This window comes from Ambystoma mexicanum, chromosome 8, assembly GCF_040938575.1.
Source record: "Ambystoma mexicanum isolate Mex_15411 chromosome 8, UKY_AmexF1_1, whole genome shotgun sequence".
Lineage (NCBI taxonomy): Eukaryota > Metazoa > Chordata > Amphibia > Caudata > Ambystomatidae > Ambystoma > Ambystoma mexicanum.
Window position 1 is genome coordinate 692,754,607 of NC_090929.1, and position 19,812 is coordinate 692,774,418.

A 19,812-nucleotide genomic window follows, 5' to 3' on the forward strand; every position below is an offset into this window, starting at 1 on the left:
GTAGAGCGAGTGCAAGTAGGGTTGGTAGAGAGAGTAGAGGAAGAGAGAATGAAAGTAGCGTGAGAGTGTGGGGGTAGAGAGAGAATAGGTAGGGTGGGTGGAGTGGAGAGTGGGGGCTTTGTAGAGAGTGGTGTTAGGGTGGGTGGGGGTAGAGTGTGTGGGTAAGATGTGTGGAGGTAGATAGGTGGGTAGGGTGGGTGTGTTAGAGGAAGTGGAGGTAGAGTGGGTGCAGTAGAGGTAGTTGAGGTAGGGTGGGTGGGTGGGGGTAGAGGTAGTTGAGGTAGGGTGGGTGGGTGGGGGTAGAGGTAGTTGAGGTAGGGTGGGTGGGTGGGGGTAGAGGTAGGGGAGGTAGGATGGGTGGCGGTAGAGCTAGGGGAGGTAGGATGGGTGGCGGCAGAGAGAGTGCAGGTAGTGTGGATGGGTGGGGTAGAGGTAATTGAGGTAGGGTGGGTGGGGGTTGAGGTATTGGAGGTAGGTGGTGTGTTCAGGTAGAGCAAGTGCAGGTAGGGTTGGTAGAGACAGTAGAGGTAGAGAGAGTGAATGTAGGGGGGTGGTAGAGAGAATGGAAGTAGGGTGGGTGGGTGTGGGGAGAGAAAGTGTATGTAGGGTCAGTGGGGGTAGAGAGAGTGTGTGTAGGGTGGGTGGGGTAGAGTGAGTGGTGTTAGGGTTGGTGGGTGGGGGTAGAGAGAGTGGAGTTAGTGTGGGTGGGGGTAGAGGGAGCGGAGGTGGGGTGGGTGGAGGGAGTGAGTGGTGGTAGGGTGGGTGGAGGTAGAGCAAGTAGATGTAGGGTGGGCAGGTGGGGTTTGAGAGAATGGAAGTAGGGTGGGTGGATGGGGTAGAGAGAGTGTAGGTAGGGTGGATAGAGGCAGAGAGTGGCAATAGTGTGATCTGGTAGGTGTAGAAAGAGAAGAGACAAGGTGGGTGTTTCAGGTAGAGAGTGGATGTGGGTGGGGGAGAGTGAGTGGGGGTAGTGTGGGAGTGTAGAGAGAATGGAAGTAGGTTGAGTGGGTGGAGGTATAGAGAATGGAAGTAAGTTGGGTGTGACGAGAGAGAATGAAGGAAGGGTGGTGGGGGTAGAGCGTGGGGGCAGGGTGGGTGGGGTAGGGAGTGGGGGTAGGGTGGGTGAGTGGGGTAGAGAGTGGGGGTAGGGTGGGTGAGTGGGGTAGAGAGTGGGGGTAGGGTGGGTGGGTTTTGGTAGAGAGTGGGGGTAGGGTGGGTGGGTGGAATAGAGAGAATAGAAGTAGGGTGGGAGGGTGGGGTAGAGATAGTGTAGGTTGGGTTGTTCATGTAGAGAGTGGGGGCTTTGTAGAGAGTGGTGGTAGGATGGGGATAGAGCATGGGGGTAGGGTGTATGTGAGTATATAGGCAGGGTAGGGTGGGTGGGTGGGCTAGAGGTACTGGAGACAGAGCGGTTGCGTGGGGTTAGAGTTAGTGGAGGTTGAGTGGCTGGGAGTAGAGGTTGGGGAAATAGGGGTGGGGTAGAGAGGGTAGAAGTAGGGTGGATGGGTAGGGGTAAAGAGAGTGGAGGTAGGGTGAGTGTGTTCAGGTAGAGTGAGTGCAGGTAGGGTTGTTAGAGAGAGTGGCGGTAGAGAGGGTGGAGGTATGGTGCGTGGGGGATTAGGTAGAGAGGATGAAAGTACAGTGATGGAGAGAATGGAAGCAGTTTGTGGGCATTCTCCCACTGCTGACTCCATTTACTTCGGGAGTCCAGCTTTTAAAGTTCCCTCCTCCATACTTATTTAGAAAAAGATTAGACCGCTCACCACTGAAGCACTAGTCCTGCTTCACGTGTGTTGTCCTCCTCCTCGTCTCAGTACTTTGTATGTAGGAAAGGAGGCTCTGAATTTTAGCCAGGTCAGTATTTCAACAAAGATGAAAGCTGATTCCATTTGTGAACAAGAGTGTGTGAGGCACAGGTGTGAGATTATGGACTGAATCTAGTGTATGTCAGTATTTTGAATGCACAAAGCACATGCCAGCTAAAAGAGGGGTTTCAATTTGGCACTGCATAACAGCTGGTATTATCATTTTGCACCCCACCACAGTAATATGGACTAAGTTGAACTGAAGCAAAAAGACTAACAATTACTAACCACTAAACCCTAACCATTAACATATTCCCATACTTATATTCAAGGTAATCATTTACGTTTGGTGCAAACTTTGGTGCAGATTGACATACTAAATTAAATGGCAAATACAGACTGCGCAATGTGTTTGGAGAGCACAGAAGGAAATGAACATGCAGAATGAAAGGCTGTTTTGTTGCCGTGAAAATGTGAGGAATGCGAGCTGGGGAATATAGTTCAATTTTTTACACAAAGTAAACCTATTGTTCATTTTGGGACAGAAAAACAGCACAGAGAAATGTAACACTTTTTATCTATTGCTGCCTTCTAACGGTGCAAGCTGGTCACGTGCGTCTAGAACATTGTAGTGAGTTGTCTTGTTAAAGGGAGGTAGATATTATTGGCACAACACATCACTTTCAAAGTCAGTATTTCTTTACATTTTATGTAAGTAAGCATACATTCATAGCCGATCTCAGACAGAGGGTTTAAAAAAAGCTGTCTCTCAGAAGGCTGGGCTCTCGGGCACCCTTGATCTATGGCTGATGCTGGGAGTGTGCTGCATTTGCTGTCAGGTAGGCAGGTTGGGGAAAAGACTTTGTGGAGTTCTTTCATGCCGAGAGGGGAGTGGAGCAGATAAGGAAACCTCCTGTGCAGGCTCTGTCCAAGCAGACGGGGAAGAGAGATTCCCACTGACTGGGTGGAGAGAGAAATCCTGACGTCGCTGTGCCAAGGGCTCACAGAATCATGCATTATCCTTGGTGAGTTTCTAGTAAATTGAGGTGCGAGGTGAATGAATGATTTTTATAAGAATATTTTACAGGCAGTTGTAGGCTGGCGAATCTTGTCATGAATGAACAAACGTGGGTAATTCATTTACGGTGCTGCGCAGAGCAACTGCTATATTTCAAAAGTCTTTGTTAAGTGTTACAGATAGACACAGCCTAGAAGGCTGTGCTTACATTCTTAAACGTAGGCAGCTATTTTTCAGGTTTTTTTCCAGTTCATGCAACAAGCTTCAGATATGGCAGAGGGTTTTCGAGCTGCCATGATAAGTATAAGTTCAAGGTCAGTTTTAGCAGAACCCCTGACAGCTATCGCAAAGAAGAGTATCTGAAACCTATTATGAAAAAAGCTATTTACCGTGAGGACAGCAACTGAAAATGAATTATAAATGTGGATATTTCATCTTCATTTTGAATCACAGGAAATGCCAGGTGAAAACACTGTGCATTGCATGTTTTGTCTTGTATTTTTTAATACGTCTAATTTCTTATAAAGCATATTACAAAGAAACAATTTAGCCGCAGTTTACTTATTATGCATCCTGGTTTCTTGTGTTAGTACACAGACTGATGTAAAACAAGTGGTAAGCTTATTTTACTGCAGTCAGTATTTCACTCTATCGCATGTCGTAAAAACGAACAGGTCACTGTGGATGTGCCCATATCCTAAGGGGCTGGTTGCATGGGTAACTGTTTTTAGGTACCCTGATAAGTGTATTCTGAGAAACCACCAAAAGGGCATAGTGTGGTATTGTTGATAAAATACCACATGATGATGAAACTGTGATTTAGGGAGCACCAGGTCTGGTCTTGGCTTACTGTTTATGATCCCGGGAATTACAAATATAAGTCAATTCTGTATTTAGGGCTCACCACTATACCATGAATAACCCCAACAATCTCACCAAAAATACAGCAAAATACCTCTAACAGGCCGATATGCGTCTGCTTTAATAAAATGAGGATGTTTCATTGTAGTTGTCCTCTTCTTCGTCCCAGCAGCATACTGGTGAAATTTGGGGAATGTTTTAGATGCACAACATCTATGTAGGACTCTATGTTAGTTCCAAACCCTGTCTGCGTGCAAGCACCCCTAAATCCAACATGCAATCTCACTGCACAGAGGTGATTCATATGCGCAAGTATATGTATGCATGCCTTTGGGTGGCAGATAGATCGATGGCTTTCCGTGGACCCTTTCCCGACTAGTGCCTGTGTGGTCAGACCCATGAATACACTTCATTATGTGCATTTGTGGGCGTGCGTTGGACTGCCTGCGGCCTGTCCCTCAAAACGCCCACATTTCCCCATTTTGTTCCCCATTTTCCATGTTCCGCCCCCTACTCTGGCCTCTGCACACACCACACCCACGCTCTGTGAGGTGTCCTGTGCAGGGCAATCAACGGCATGCAGGGATGAGCTAAGCCTGCATGAAGTCCCTGCAAAGTACAAAAAAGTCCTGCGCAGTCGATTCCATGAATCGATGAATGGGATTTTGCACATGGTTTGGCATGCAAAGTCACTATTTACCACGCAGATAATTCCATGAATCACCCAAAATCTTGTAAGGAAGTTGTTGATTCTTTCAACTTTGTTGTATTCCACAAAGCAGGAGCTTGTTCTATAAGGTCCTAATTGAGACCATTTTATGGTTGTCTTTAGGACTATACACACCTGCGTGGTATTCAGGCTGCCTCTTCATGTTTACTTTGAGACAGAAAAGTTCTTCAGATGTACCTCTATGGACATTACACTTAGATTGTGAAACTAACTTACATGACAGATATAATACGGTTTCGAAAATGAATATTTTTGCCATGAAGAATGTCAGTATTGAGTTAGAGATGACAGAAACATGTTGGATATTTGAAGAGTACATGTAAAACCCATGTCACCAGATGTGTTGCACTATAAATGTCTATTGTATGTAAACTTAATAATTTCTGTGTCCATGTTCTCTATCTCCATTTACATTATGCATTGTGTCTTGTGTGTCCTTTTTGGTTATGAAGCACAATTAGAGCGGTTTCAAATTTCTTCCATGTGATAAGTATCAAGAGATATAAACTGTATGTTAATGTGTGTCACACAGGTTTTGAAGTGTAAATATATGAAATATAGAGGTACTCAAATGTGTGTTTTTTAAGAAAAGAATGTAATTGTAATAAAATAGAGCAGTGAGAAATTGCTTTTGTAAGGTCTTTTCTTCAGAATCCTACTCATGTAAGTGATTGCATCACTGAAAAGTGCATGTCGCTATGAATAATTCCCATGCGTATTTCAAGACGTTTAAGAAACATTGTATAGGTATAGTTTAATGTAAGCTCACACATGGGTTTATTTGCATCATAGAGCTATTGATGCTCTTTAACATATACTGATATATCGGCTGGTGCATGAATCAATCAATGAGCTCAATAGCTCAGGGGGTTACTGAGTGGGAACACGTTTGGCCTTCTACCATTGTTAGATAAACTAAGTTCTACTCACTGCAATACTCTATCTGGGATGGCACTTGACCCCACTGACGTTGCGCCTCTATGGAATAATATGTGGGGAAGGCAACCCCTTTATCACAGACATGTTTTTTTAATGTAGCAACCTATAGTAAAGTTGTACCTCCATGCCTTTCTCTGCACAATCTCCTGGCTATTAGTAACACATCATTTCTGGATCTTAGATCGTTACATGTTGATAATGTGAGATTTGGTTTTGGATTAATTGTACTCCTTGACCTTGGAGGGCTCTGTGGGCGATGCAGCGATTTTCTTTTATTGGTTTTATTTATTTTTACTGTTGATCCCATGTACTGCACTGCCCCTCCCTTTTCCCCTCGCACTCCCCCCCTCCCCTGCACTTGTGCGATTTCAATGTCACCTGGCCTATTAAGATCATTGGCTATGTCTCCCTCTGTTCCCCCTCCGTTGCCTTGTCGCGCCTTGAAACACTTGTCTATTGGCACGTTATAAATGCCATATCATATCATATCATATCATTGAAGTGGACTTGAGGTTCCCCCTTGAGGGCGTTGCCCATTACTATGCTGAGATTCTTGATCACTTTCAATGTTCTACTGCAATTAGCCATTTCTGGGGTCCATGGAAGAGCTGTTTGAGGGTAAGCTTGTGGCGAGACTAGCATCATTTCTGTTCTGTGTGGTTTGAGTTTAAGATTGTTAGTCATCATCCATTCACTTACTTGTGTTAGGCAGTTGATGAGGGCGTGCAGGAGTTTTTCTCACTGGTCATTTTTTATATGACCTGTGTGTCACCTGAATAGTTGTAAGAAGTGAGCCCACATATTTGTATGATCTGCACCAGTGAGGGAATATAGGTGTTGAAGTGGAACTCTGAGAGGCTTGATCGTTCATGAACTGCACAATATAAAGTCTGTGGGTTCGAGGTGAAGGGGGAAGCAACGTGAATTCTGTCCTGAGGGTTTCAGCCATTGTAAAGGGGTGCTATAGGGTACAGTTTGTTCAAGTCATCTCATAATGTACTGTTGTTGCCGGTGTCGGCGGCAGCTGGGATGTCGAAGAGTATGAGTACTGATGTGGTGTTTTCATCCGTGGACTTTTTTAGGTTGTTCCAGATGGACACAATTTCAGATTCATAGGTCCAAAAATGACAAGCAAGTGATCTAATCAGTGATTAGATTTTACATGCTGCAAGATTTGGCTGTATATGTAGCTTTCTGAAATATTGCCAAAGTACAGCATGTTTGAGATATTTTGGTAATGGGAGGGATTTGCTGGGTCTTCAGTTGTGTTTCATAGAGTGCCAGTATTGCTTTGATAAAAATCTATTTGTAAATATGGGGCAGGGATCCATCGGAAAGCCATCTTTATTGTTCAGATTCACAATTTTTTAAGTCAGATAGTGTTTTCAATCTGTTCATCAAAGTGGTTGTAGTGTGGTTGCTGTAGCTAGGAATTCGATTGTTGCTTCCACTCCTGAATGCTGTGTTGATTGCCTGCTGTATATTTGACACTTTGTTTCTGAAGTGGTTGGTGATATCTTAGCACAGCTCTTGAGCTAGACCCGGCACTGTGCTGAAAGATGCAGGGTTTGACCATCTCAGTAATGGTTTGGTAGAGTTATTTCTCTGCATGGGGGTGCTACTGACACGTTTGAAGTGCTAAGGGTTCTTTGCTTGAATGATTTCAGCTTTGTAGTTTCAGATCTGTCCTTGTTAAGCTGCCTTGTCTTGTTGATTATAATTTAGCTCTATGTGTTTTTTCAGCATTCAATTTCTTTTTTAGGCGTCTTAGATGGAGTGTGAACCATCTTGCTTCTGTGTTTTTTTCCATGACGGTTATGCATTTTAAAAGTGTGAGGATTTCCAGGACCTCCACTATGCAGCTTTGTAATTTTGGTATGTTTTGTTCCGGTAGCAATAGATCTGATTCTTGTGGGTTTACTTTAATCTCATCTACTAGATTTCCATGTTCTTCAAAGTTCAGTGTTTTCCAGCTTTTCCTGTTGGTGCTTGTACAGCCTTTGTGTATCTGAGGTTTACGCACTGGTGTGTTGATAGTAAAAGAAATCCATAGATTAGCGCGGCATTCTACCTGAATGGAAGTGAGAGGTGGTTATCACAGAAGATTTCATCGAGGAATTGGACTGAAGTATGTGTCACTCCATTTACAAATTGTTTAAGGTGGAAGCCACTAATGGAGGAGCAAAGACTTCTGGACGCTGGTTCCGGTTGCTACGCCAGTGCTTTCGCACCAACTAAATTCAGACTGCCAGTGGAATCACATCGACTCAAAAGTCTTGATAGCTGCTTGACTGCCATTGAAGAACCTTAAAGCTCAGCTCAATGATGCTCAGCACCCTAGACAAGAATCAAGGTACTTTGTTGAGGCCCTCTCCCCCTGGTCCACCTTTTGGGATCATAGTGACTATTAGCACCCCTTACCTCCCTTGATCTTTTAAATACATATCCTTGAACAGTGACACTGTTGCCAATTTGTTGTCTGAATACTCCTCCTCATCGACCCAGAGCATCCTTTCACAAAAGCCTTCATTCTCCATGTTTCTATTAAGGAGGTGAGTGGTTCTAGTTTCTGCTGATGAGTTGATTGCATTTCATAGTTTGATTAAGAGTCTATATTTATTGAAACATTTATATCTTGGAACCATTCTAATAAAGTAGTTTGGGTTGCAACAGTTATCAGCTCATCCTCCTCCTGAAGACAGAGCTTGCATTTGGCCCGTGCTACCAAGATGTGAAGGATGTACGCCTTTTGGACTGTGCCCAGGGGAACAAAGTACCTTTCGCCCATAGGAGCAGATGGATTCTAGACATTGTCAACAGGAAGAAACACTACATTTCACCAATAGAGTCTGCCCAATGTCCTAGGGACATAACACTTAATTTCACCTGTTGGATTCTGGGCATTGTCTCACTCATAGGAAGGATGGGTAACACACTAACATGTTGAAATAACCGGTTCAGAGAAAATGAAAGGTCTCAGGAACCAAGCTTGTCTTATTACCTGAAGGATGGATTGCTCCATGGATTTATAGAGGATAGATAATCTGTCACATTTAGGGAGGGTGGAGTCAGGGAATTTGCTTGGGGACAAAAACAACATTTCCCTTACATGCAGTAGGGCTTCCTGTGGATTTGCCCATGGAGAAAGAGCCTTTCAGCTATAGGAAGGATGAGGTTGGGGGAATTGCCCACAGACAAAGAACCTGCCACCTCTAGAAAGAATGAGCTCTGGGGATCAGCATGAGGACCTTCCATTAAAATTTGAAATTGCGCAAGTAAGCTACACAAACAAAGTTATTGTCATGTTGTAAACATGGGTTCTGATAATTATCAAAGAGGTGGTGAGCCAATTACCTATAGGAAGGATTGTTTCTGGAGTGTGACCACAGGATAATAATCTAGCTACTTGCAGGAGTTATATGTTTTTAGGATTCACCAGAGACAGAGACATTGGCTGCCTGAAGGTAGGATGGTTCTGGACATTTTGAAAATTAGACACTGATCAAGAAACTCTAAGGAACATACAGAGTGGCCTAATTACTCAAGGGAGGTCCCACGACAACGGCTGTAACCCACCACAGCCAGGGACAGGCCAGTTTCCTCCTTACAGTGCACTCATGGATAGCAAAGGCCAACCTCAAGCATTTGCCCTGCCAAATGTGCTGGAGAGTAATGACACACAAGTACAATGCAATAAAGACATATTGATAAAAATACTCATGTTCAAGAATGGATTAATGAGATTAGCACCAGGAATGCATTCTGATACCTGTAGGAAGGATGGATTCTTGGACTGATTTACCAAAGGACATACAAATCTACCACTTAGAGGAACAACCAGTTCTTTGTTAGGACATACAACGTGTCACCTGCAGTAAGGACATTTTCTGATCAGTAAACCATTGATGTAAAACTGTTCAAATGTAGGTAAAGGTGGGTTCTATGGGTTCATACGGATTGGGAAACTGTTGACCCTAGAAAGGATGGGGTTCATGCAGGGAAGGAGAATATGCTATTTGCAGAAAGAATGGGTCTGGGAACCTTGCCTATAGGAATGATGGGTGTCTGAGGATTCACTCTGGGGAATAGAACTGGTTACATGCAGTAAAGCTGTTTTCTGGTGATTACACATATAATGTAACTTGGCAAGTTATGCACTCTCCTCAGACATTTTTATTTTGAGTCTAGAAGGCACAGGTTCAAACCCCAGCGAGGCCAGCTCAGCCCTTCTCCATTCCGGGATCTATAAACTAAGTACCATCACAATGGCTAATAACAACATCTATTATTACAGGGCTTAGAGGCTCAGCAGCAGGAAGTACATACAACATTATATTTAACCTAGTGGCAGATATCCTGTGAAACCATATAGACCTCTAGAATTAACACAGTAAAGGCTTCACATCTCTGAAGCTGGATGGTGCAAAGGACTGTCACAGGGCTACTTAAAAACAATATATATACATTTTTATTAGGTTGATTGGTAAGTTATACCATTGACTAAAAAGAGAATATATTAAAGAAAGAATACATAAATAATTGTTACCTTTAATTATATCAATCATTACAATAATTGTTATCAAAATATCTAAAAACATACTATAAAATGCACACATTTAATTCATTCAATAATTTTAAGATAGTCTTTTTTAATCAGTTGCCAGGCATAATATAGTAGTTTTTAAAAAAAGATGAGCCCAGAATTTATCAGTTAGTACACTTTTTAAGTCCATAACAAATTACTGTAATCTTTGCGGTATATTTCCAGTAGGTCAGGGCATGATGTTAATAACAACATCTATTATTACAGGGCTTAGAGGCTCAGCAGCAGGAAGTACATACAACATTATATTTAACCTAGTGGCAGAGATCCTGTGAAACCATATAGACCTCTAGAATTAACACAGTAAAGGCTTCACACCTCTGAAGCTGGATGGTGCAAAGGACTGTCACAGGGCTACTTAAAAACAATATATATACATTTTTATTAGGTTGATTGGTGAGTTATACCATTGACTAAAACGAGAATATATTAAAGAAAGAATACATAAATAATTGTTACCTTTAATTATATCAATCATTACAATAATTGTTATCAAAATATCTAAAAACATACTATAAAATTCACACATTTAATTCATTCAATAATTTTAAGATAGTCTTTTTTAATCACTTGCCAGACATAATATACTGCATAGTTCAACTTGAGAGTAGTTTTAAAAAAAAGATGAGCCCAGAATTTATCAGTTAGTACACTTTTTAAGTCCATAACAAATTACTGTAATCTTTGCGGTATATTTCCAGTAGGTCAGGGCATGATGTTAATAAGTGACTTGCAGCTTCGAATTCTTTATAGCAGATGCAGCAGAGTCTTTCATCATATGGAATATTCATCCAGCCTCCACTCCTTTCCAAGGTTGACAATTGGTAAAATCGAATCCTCATAATGAAGCACTGAATTCTGCTGTCTCGCAATTTTATAATATAGTCAAAGGGAACGCCCCTCGGAAAACCTTGAGTAGTATACTTTTCATATGAGGATTTGGTGGACAAATGGGCAATATTAATTATTCAATCCCATTCAAAAGCTTGTTTTAAAATCTGCTTCATATCCAGGCCTACATTGGTTGGAATGTTTGCCATGAACACGATATTTATATGACTTTCTTATGTCCATTAACCATTTTTTCAATACCCCAATAAGTGCTTCCAAGTCCAATTCTTTTCTAAAGAGGCCATATATGTTATTACTCTTTTCACTAAGTTCAAGGATTTACAGATAGTATATAGTGCATCGGATTTTATAACAGTTCATCATAGTTGTATGTCCCTCTTCATCACCAATGGTCTCAACTGGGGTATTTGGGAAAACCCCAAGAATGTTCCACCAGAGTTAACCCTCTAGTACCCTCAGCCAATCAAGTTCATTGTCATGGAATATGTCTAAACCATAGAGTGCACCAGGGACTATACTCTCATGTTTCTGCATCTCTTCCTCTGGGTGGCGCTGTCTGCAGACCTGCAGGATGTTTTCTAGCATCTTCAGAGAAGACCGTAAATCATTATTTAACATTTCCTTTCCCAAATCTGTATATCCGAAAACATGGACTTCAATTCCCATAATGCACCTTGTGACAGTTCTCATTCCCTGGTTATTCCTATGCATCAGTCTTGGAACCACAATCCTCAGAAGCCCTAGAGATGTTTTTCACTTTCCCAGGACCAGAGAGGAAGGAGGTAGATTGCCTTCAGGTGTGCTGCTCCAGGTGCTGCTAATGAGCCTGCTTCAGCACAGGGCAGGTCAGTATTTAAGCAGCTGCCTGCAGGAGCACAAGGCTCTTGCATTGAGTTTAATTACAACCCTTTGTGCCTTGAGCCTCGGAATTCTGCTATTTCCAGTTGCTGCCTGCTCCTGCTTCAGCTCCAGTTCCCTGTGCTCACTGCCTGGCAGCCCAGCTACTCTTCCTACTCTCACCTGCCTTCTGCCCTGGACCTCTGTGCTCCCTGCACTGGAGCTTTGCTCCCAGTCTCCTGTTCCCTGTCTGCAGCCCCTTGCTCCCCACCACCAATTCTCTTGTTTCAGGCCTGCATTTCCTTGCTCTGTGACCATAGTCCGTGTTTACTGGCTTTAGCTTCCTAGATTCCATTCCTGAGTTTCCTTGTTCTCTGACTACAGTTTCTCCCTTGTTATTCTAGTCCTGAGTTACAGTCCCTTGGATTTCTGTTACATGCTACAGTCCAGTCTTTGTTATCCTACACCAGAGTTTCAGTCCTTAGTTTTCCTTGTTTCTGGTCTACAGTTTGTTCTGCTGTTCCTTGATTGTGGTCCATAGTTTCAAGTCTGCAGTTCCAGTCTCCTGTACCATTGCACTTTGATTCTTTCCTACTTGCTTTTCCTCTTTCATTCCTGGTCTCGGTCCTGAACCTTGCTTACTTTGACTGCCTTTTCTTCCCTAGATATTTCTGTTACCGTATTTGTCCTCACTCGTACTTCAGTCATTCCTTTGTTCAGAATTTGGCTGCTGGGTTTCCCAGCAGGCAATTTCTGCCTCTTCCTTTGTCTCGTTTTACTTGTAGTCTATAGTGAATTTAATGTAACAGTGTGTGGCGTTTCCTCTTTAGGTTCAGGCTGGACCCATACTGGCTTGTCTCATGTAAGTACACTCCTTGTTTGTGTCCTAGGCTTCAGACACAGAAGCCACTCTTGCTGCCCCCTGTCATGGGCTTGTAGGGTGTGGGGCCTGTAAAAGTAACTTACACAGAGGCATTGAGCTTCCCTTATATCTGTGGGTAGTCTGTAGTCCAACCTGTGCATACACTCCTAGTGGGATTCCTCATTGTTTGTTCAGTGCATGATTCCCATTCCTTCTTGTTTACCAGCATGGTCTGCCCTTTCTTCCTGTTCCGCTGTTCCGATTTATCTTATCTGTTCTTCCTTCTTGTTTATCCGCCTGCTGTATGTGTTTGCCTGCCCCATTAAATCAGCACAGCCACCCCAAACTACCTGGGTGTCCTGTGCAAATCTTGACATATACATACATTAAAGATTTTAAGAAGACCTTCCATCGAAAACAACCATTGTGTAATATGAAAGATTTGGCTGCATAACGTTTTTTTGTTGCTTGTTCACAATATTATTATCCATCAATTTATGATTAGATGTATCACATATCGTTATGCCAAGGTACGGTTTCAATGGGTGTACCATCAATTTTCAACACACCATTTTTTGATCTAGTATCTTTCATACCATTGATAACCATTATTTTCATGTTTCCCAAATTAATGCATAATCCAGTTTACTTTCAATAGTCATGAAAATCCTTCAGACTTTGCTGTAGTCCTATGGGAGTATGGTCTAAAATGACTGTATCATCCGTAAAGGATAACCAACTAATATATTGGTTGCCTATTTTCGTGGGAAAATGTTGGTAATTGTTTAATGAGTTGTCTAGACCTGATAGGTATAAGTTGAAAAGTACCGGGCCAGGGTACAACCCTGTTTAAGGGTGTAGCTCGTAGGGATGGGATCCCCCATTACACCGTCCGGGTTTAATCTTAATTGGACCGATGTTTCAGAATATAATTCCATTATAAAATGGAGTGTAGTGGCATCCAATCCCCAACACTGCCGTTTCTGCCTAAGCCTATTTCTGTCTAGAGAGTCAAAAGTCTTGGTATAATCTATAAAACAGATATATAAGGCTTCACCTTCTTTAGGATATACAGTTCGAATTAAATAGGTTAAACTCCATAAAATAGCCAATGTGTTCATTCACTGTCTAAATCCCATGTTCTGTTTTTTTAATATATCATTTGTAAAAATCCAATTATTAATTATTTTTAAAAGAAATTGGCAAAAGATCTTAGTTAGGGAATCGACCATTGACAAAAGGTGATAATTTCTTTCGGGTAGCAACCTGTGCCCCATTTTGTGAATCGGGACAAGAATTGGCTTTTCCATGCAGCTGGTATGTGTCCTCTGCTTATTATCTGGAGAAAGATATTTTCTATGATTATAGACCATCCCCTGGGTTTCGCTTTGTATGCTATATCCGCCACTTTATCTGGGCCTGGGACTTTAGAGACTTTTCATTTTCTTCTGCATCAATTGAGAACTCATCATCGAAGTTTACTTGATTATTTCGGTAAGTGCAATACGGGAATATAATACTACCACATATTTTTCCCAATTTTCTGCAGATATTGGGTTTATTTTTTAATTTTAGATGCATGTCGGTTATAAATGGTCCACAACGTACATGAGTCTGTATGGTGCGATGCATTAAACATCAATTGCCACTGGACTGCAACCATAGATTGCTTATGCTGTTTAACCCAATTTCTATTAGCTGTTTTTAATGTGGTTAAAGCCATTTTGGTAAGGTTACTAGGGAGTCTTTTTTTCTTTACAATAGACACATTCCTTCTAAATTTCCTTCTTTTTTGATGCTATTGCCATATCATAGATTGTGCCGGGTCTAATTCCATCATAATTACTTTTTTTGCACAAATAGCATCAAGAATAATACTGATGTGTTCATAGTATTCGCAAAGGTCTAGTTTACCAGTTTGAGAGAAGTACGTTATTATCTGATTAGTTTCTCTATTACATTTTTCTACATTTTTATTTGACCATATAATGAGATTGGCAGCATTGTTAGTATTATAAGTAGCTTGTAAGGGTACTGAGGTCTCAACAACAGGGACCGATATTTTCAATTTACTTGTATAATGATCACTGGGAGTATTCGGGATAAGATCAAAGTTTTCTATGTACTTAAAGAAGACCCCCTGGATCAGCACGTAATCAATCCAGGAGAAATATTGGCCTTTAGTCCATGTAAAAGGCTCTAAAGTATTCAGGTTAGTGTCTAAATACATTTGAAGGTGGGCAGTCATAATTTCGAAAAAAAAATGTCGACAGACAAAAATATCGACAAAAAAATATCGAAAAAAAAAATGTCGACTCGTTTTTTTTCATTATATATTTATTTTAGGGGTTCGGGACTAAAAAAAAAGGGAATAATTTAAAAAAAAATTAAAAAAGGGGGGCTGGGGGGAACCCCCCATTTCGAAAAAAAAATGCGTTGAAAAAAAAAGTCGACATTTTTTTTTTCGACATTTTTTTTTCGACTTTTTGACTGTCGACATTTTTGTTGTCGACATTATGACTATAAACCACATTTGAAGCATATTACAATTAGAGATAAAGTCTTCCCATGTATTAGTGTTTCCATAGCTAAAGGCCTCATCCAATTCCATGTCTAAAATCACCACTCCATGTAAATTTTTCTTGAAACAAACAAGGCTGTCCTTTTCCGAATTCTTAGGCCTGGAGGGATACCATTGGAATTTAAGGTCACCCTTTACTAGGTATGTGCCTTGCAGATTAATTAATAACCATTCGCTCAAAATCTGTTCCACATCGGAGATAATTGTTTTAGTACCTGGCGAAGGCACAATTAGAACCCTTCTGATTGGCCCTCGCCGAGGCATTACCCAGCCGGGAATCCCTCGGCTGGGTTCCCACAGCCATTGTCCCCGGTGCGGGGCGTGGCAGCCGCTCAGCCAATGAGGAGGCTTGAAGCAGGGCCATCCCCGCTCCGAGCCTCCCCACGGCTGAGAGGCTGTCTTCAACCCCCGCCGGGTACTCAGGTAAGGCTTCTTTTTTTTGTTTTCCCTCCTCCCTGCCCTTCCCACCCCACTTACCTTCTTGCTCCTTTTCCCCGGTGGGGGACGATGGCAGCCACCAGCCGTGTGGAGACTCAGAGCAGGGCCATCCCTGCCGGGGATGCATGTACATTTTTGTTTTCCTTTTTTTTCCCCTCCCTCCATTCCTTCCTCCCAACCTGACTTACCTTCTCCTCGGTCTTCTTTCGGGAACAGACGCACTTGGAACACTTCTGTTTCCAGCGCGTCTGCTCCCGATGGCCGCCATGGAAAGGGAAAACAGACTCCGTTTTCCTTTTCCCCGCGGCCATTTTCTTGGTTGTTTCTTTTTTCGGGACAGAAAAAAATGCTTTTAGTGCCCGGGTCATGCAAATCTTCGCTTGCACCTATAACTATGGGCCCGGGGCATTACCTGAGTCGATAATGCCCCCGCCGCTTGGGTGATATTGCTTTAACAGTCATCCCATTACCTGGAGTATCAGAAACACTGATCAATAGTATATTACCATAGGGTATGGGGGTACAAGGCTCCTACTCCAAGACAGGATGGGCTGAAGTGGGTATCCCAGGGATACAGAACCTGTCACTTGCAGTGCAGGATGAGCTCAGTGGATCAGAGCAGGCATAGAGGCCTCGATTTGCGGTTGTTGAATTTACGTGATCATCCATTCAATAGCATCTCTCTAAAGCGTGAAATCTTGAAGTGATTTTGGATGCTAGGCCAATGTAGCACCTGGCCTATTACTTACTGTAAACACTCCCCTAGAAATTAGGCTTTCTGCGTTTATCCCCATCCAGACTTGGTCCTCTCTGTGGAGAGATCTCAAACCAAAGGCCAGGTGCAAACTCTATTTACGCATATATGCCTGTGAATTCCCAACAGTGGGACACTTCCCTCCATCCCCTTCACCCTCTACAACATTTGTCCTTCTCTTCTTTCTGCCCCAACTTTCCATGATCCCCTTCTATGATCCATCATCATCACTCTATGCACTTACTCGCTCTAATCTGGTTTAGTGATTAGGGTCTAATAAATTAGCTATTTTAGACTAAAAGTCTTATTTTCTGGCATTTGCTCTTACTATGGCTGTGGACAGTATATGAGCCATGAGGGTAGCGAGGCCATGTGAGAAACACATCAAAAGTGAAAAACACGAAAATCATATTGCAAAGAAGAACATGTTCTCATGCCCCAAATCATTCATCCCATTGTTACCCTGAATACTAACCAAGCGGGTGAGGCACTCGGCTCATGCAGTGCATTTTAGGGATTGGAATTTGGGACGTGTTGCTTTTAATTTGTGTAGGCTGGGATGGGGCTGTGGATGGCTTGCCTCTCTTGTGCCTTAATCTTGTGTCTGACATTGCCTCTCTCTCTGGTTTAGTGGCCTAGCACCAGGGCTCAAGTCGAGGGTAGACGTGGGTGGACAAAGTCCACCCACTTTTCTCAGAGGGTGGACTCAGTCCCCCACAGCTAAAATGAAAAACATTATGGGGGTAATTCATAGAAATAAGCGCAAAAGTGGCGCACACGGCTGGCACACAGTGTGCGCATGCGGCAGTCTGCGCAAAACGCGTGCGCCAAAACCCACTTCAGCGCACAGCGTATTCATGGATTTTAACATCCATAACCAGCCGTGGCGCAGAGTGGCGCAGCGACCCTGCAGCAGCGCCAGTTACACCCCCAACCCTGCCCCGTGCGCCATGAACAGCGCACAAATCCAGTACATGGCGCAAAGGCCTATGGACTATCATACAGCCCCCAACCACGAAAACGCGTGTAAAACTCCCCGCGTACCCCCAGAATACACGTACCCCACTCGCGCCAGCGAAAACGCGTATAAAACTCCCCGTGCACCCCTCTGAATACATGTACCCCGCTTGCGCCAGCGAAAATGCGTGTCAAACTCCCTGCGCACCCCAATAATACACGTACCCCACTCACACAAGGCCTATCGCATGTAAAATTCCCCATGCACGCCCCAGAATACACATACCCTGCTTGTGCCAGGTAAATTGCGTAGACAAAGCACCCCCCTGTGGCATGGGCTGCCTGTGGGCCATGCCCAGGGTGGATGGGGTGCCTGCGTGAATTTGGGGGGTGTGCGGGAATTTTCACACACGATAGGCCTTGTGCGAGCGGGGTACGTGTATTTGGAGGGTGCGCGGGAAGTATCACACGTAATAGGCCTTGGGCGAGCAAGGTACATGTATTTTTGGGGTGCGCGGGAAGGTTTACACGCGATAGGCCTTGTGTGAGCGGGGTACGTGTATTTTGGGGGTGCGCAGGAAGTTTTACACGCGATAGGCCTTGGGCGAGCGGGGTATGTGTATTTCGGGGGTGCACTGGAAGCTTTACCCGCGATAGGCCTTGTGTGAGTGGGGTACGTGTATTTTGGTTGTGCCAGGGAAGTTTTACACGTGATAGGCCTTGTGTGAGCAGGGTACGTGTATTTTGGGGGTGCACAGGAAGTTTTACACACGATAGGCCTTGTGTGAGCGGGGTACGTGTATTTTGGGGGTGTGTTGGAAGTTTTACACGCGATAGGCCTTGGTCGAGCGGGGTACGTGTATTCTGAGGGGTGTGCAGGGATTTTCACACGCTATTTCAATGGGCGAGCGGGGTACGTGTATTCCTGGGGTGCCCCAACGCGAATTGGCAGTGTGTGTTCTCCCAGGTGTGCCCTCTCCCCCCTCCCCAGGCCCTGCAGGCAGCCCACAACACATGGGACTACCCTGCACCCCTGGCCATGCCCCGGAGGCAGCCCATCCACCCTGGCCATGCCTCCCAGCCAGCCCACATGTCACCATGCACTAGTGAGCACTGACACATGTCCCCCTGCACCCCACCCACCCAGCAGTGACAGGCACCTGCCAGCAAGCCCCAACACATGTCACCCCACCCACTCACCCACCCAGTAGTGACAGGCACCTGCCAGCAGGCCCCGACTCATGTCCCCCTGCACCCCCACCCACCCAGCAGTGACAGGCTCCTGCCAGCAGGCCCCGACTCATGTCCACCCACCCACTCACCCACCCAGCAGTGACAGGCACCTTCCAGTAGACCCTGACTCATGTCCCCCTGCACCCCCACCCACCAGTGACAGGCATGTCCCCCCACCCACTCACCCACCCAGCAGTGACAGGCACCTGCCAGCAGGCCCCGACTCATGTCCCCTGGCACCCCCACCCACCCAGCAGTGACAGGCACCTGCCAGCAGGCCCCGACTCATGTCCCCCTGCACCCCCACCCACCCCCACCCACCCAGCAGTGACAGGCACCTGCCAGCAGGCCCCGACTCATGTCCCCCCACCCACTCACCCACCCAGCAGTGACAGGCACCTGCCAGCAAGCCCCGACTCATGTCCCCCCGCACCCTCACCCACCCAGCAGTGACAGGCACCTGCCAGCAGGCCCCGACTCATGTCCCCCCCAACACGTCATCACGATCCACAATCATGGGCCTTCTGGCCACCCAAATCACACCCCACGCCACCCCAGTCCAAACACACAACCAAGTATTACATCCACCCCACATTGAAATCCCCATCACATGATACATCTCAAATGGCAAGCATGCACATCAACACATGTCCGTCATACACACACAATGGGTGCAAGTGAATGAGAAAACGCACATCGTGGCATGCATTCAACCAAAGAGAGAATACCACACATTGAAGTATGAAATAAAAATGTATTAAACACAAAAGCAAGAGAATGAAATGAAACACACAATAATGGAAATGATAAAGAAAAAGCTGCATGTCCAAAATATTTTTAAAAAAGTGTGAAAACAGAATCCAAATCAATCCAAAAGCACATGGGTCCAAAGTGTCTGTCCGTCAAACCAAATCCAAAGTGAAAGAACAAGACAAATCCATTGATCCATGGTAAAAAAAAAAATGAAGTGAAATCCAGTGTTGAACTATATACAAAGTACAAATCCAGGGTCCATGAGCCCAACCATTGAAAGGAAACCTACAAAAAACCCTACGTAATGAACAACTATATACAAAAAGGTGGGGCATTGTCCAAGCGCCCCAAAATAAATAAAAACAGAAAGGAAACCTAACACTAATTAACTATATACAATAGCGGCGGGCAAGTCCTACGGCTCACTTGTTGATTTCCCGGGCCAGGGCATCATCGAACTCCCATTCCACGTCCTGGTGGCGGGCCTGCTCCATGGACCCAGAGGTTTCGCAGGGATAAAGCCATGCCCACTTCCAACTCCCTCCGAATTGCCTCGAGGCACTCAGCCCACCTCAGCGCCCTGCGCATG